The sequence below is a fragment of the Gadus macrocephalus genome, chromosome 18, assembly GCF_031168955.1.
Source record: "Gadus macrocephalus chromosome 18, ASM3116895v1".
Classification (NCBI taxonomy): Eukaryota; Metazoa; Chordata; class Actinopteri; order Gadiformes; family Gadidae; genus Gadus; species Gadus macrocephalus.
Genome location: NC_082399.1, coordinates 16,983,177 through 16,985,440, shown reverse-complemented (window position 1 = coordinate 16,985,440; position 2,264 = coordinate 16,983,177).

The following is a 2,264-nucleotide window of genomic DNA, read 5'->3' as shown; positions in this document are numbered from 1 at the left end:
ACTGTATGCTATGGACGACAGTCACCACCGTATGTGAGTCGCTCTTTTCTTTCTTAATGTGTTGACTCTCGCTCCGCTTGGTGCCTCTTGGAGTCGTTACATTTTGCCAAAACGGTGATATTTTAGCAACAAGTCCAGCCTTATATATGTTCAATAAGGTATTGCTTTTAGATAGACTAGTTCATGCAATTGTTTGTAAATGGGTGGCTCATCTTTTTGTTGCGAGCCTTTTCCGCGCGCCGGCTGCAGGCATTATATGTCGGCCTTTCCCCCCCCTTTTTTTTCAGAACAGTTAAACAGTTTAATGCCCACTTTTAGCCTACTGCCTTTGTTTGATTATTGTTGTCCGATAAGTTCGCTACTTATTGTAATTGGAATAGGCTACAGATTATAGTCTTGTTGAATCGTTTCCAAACCTTTAAGAGCGCCTGTAGGCGCATTGTTCGGACTTTACGAGCGCCGCATAGGCCTATAACCTATAATGCCTGTATTTATTATTTTAAAACTGTTAAACAGTTGTAGGTCTTCAAGTTAACTGTATTGTATTAATTTTGGCCCATACATTATTGTTGGAATAAAGATTTCATTGATAAAAACATTAGAAAAAAAACATAGAAAAAAGTTAATGATTAATCGATAATTGATCGATAACTCTAGCGATGCTCGATCAAGAAAATTTCTTCAAATGCCCATCCCTAATGGGTACTTTATTCTACCGGACTCGTTCGCTTCTTCACCAGACACACGCGCTACCGCTCGCTCTCCTCGCTCGTCCACTCACTCGCTGACGTCACTCACACACGCATACGCGCACTGCCATTCTCCCGCACACACATATGCTACTCGTAACAAATCTGTTCTGTGTTCCAAATTATTTTTTATTAAATGTTACATTAAGATAATTGGTATTTAAGTGTTGTTTAAATAAAATGCTTTTTAAATTTAAAAGAATCGTGGGATGTATCGAACCGTGGGTCAAAAATCGTGATACAAACCGAATCGTGAATTTGTGTATCGTTACAGCCCTACTAGTAGGGCATTGTAGTTTCCCTCACTTACAATGACCACGAGTTTACAGCAAGGGACATGCAAACAGCAACTCTAACGCCAGCTTATCAAACTTTAGCTGCATTTGATTATTATTCTACATTGTAAATACAATCACTAATGTAAACCAAGCTTTTCTGTAAAATCAAAGAGTAGATAGATAACCTTACCTGATATAAAGTGGGCGCTACAGACCCAAGCATTTTTTATTATGTCCTCATTCCAGTCAACACGTTTAATCGCCTGCAGCCACAGACGCCGCCGGTTGCTCTTAAATGGTTGTGATCCTGTCGGAATCCTATAAAACTTTAGTCCGCCGGTGGAATATCGATTCTGACAAACATATACGCAACAACCAGACATTTTGATGCTGGAAACTGTTTTTTATCCACTTTTAAACTCTTGCTAGCCAGTTGCTACCTCGTGTGTGAGTCAGAACGACTGGGAAACAACACCACTTCTGTTGCCGGCCTGCGCACGCAACTATTTGATGACGTTGGCTGTAAAAGGGTCTATAGCCTACTCATTATGAAACGCCTGGTCCTCTGCCAATGCTACCACAACAACAGCTTTCCAGGGTGGCGTCCATGTTTTACTCCAACGACCGAGCGAAATAATAAAACGCTTGAAGTGTGGGCGTGGCGTCAGATCCGAGATCCGAGTCGGTTCGCAGAGAATACTTGAACGCAGCATTAGGCCCAAGCCTCTCTGCGGGTCCGCCTATGTCTCTGGCCTCCAATCTCACTCCCGCGATGGTTAGGGTCAAGTGGGCGTGGCCTATGTGAAGTAGGTGTGGCCGGTGTGACGTAATGGCTCCGCCCTCCTCACCTGTCTAAAGGTGCTGCCATCTGTGGCTGGAGTAGTTATTGCAGCTTATGTGTTCGATCCTGCTTCCTAGTGGCTATGTGAGGGTAATGCAGCTTCTGTGTTCGATCCTGCTTCCTAGTGGCTATGTGGGGGCAGCTTATGTGCTTTAAATACGTAACATCATCCCCTACGACAGAGATTCCGACACTCATTCGGCTTTATCTGCATGACCTTGATCAGGTTGTACACCTCAAGGCCTTCACGCTTCTGTTGCAGCATTGGTGTGCGTTTTGTGGTCACATGCAGTACAATAGCCCTTACAAAAGGAAAATAATACATTTTATGACAGCCATTTAAAATTATGATGTTAACTGTAAAATTAGCCATAACACTTATGTTTGTATGATATA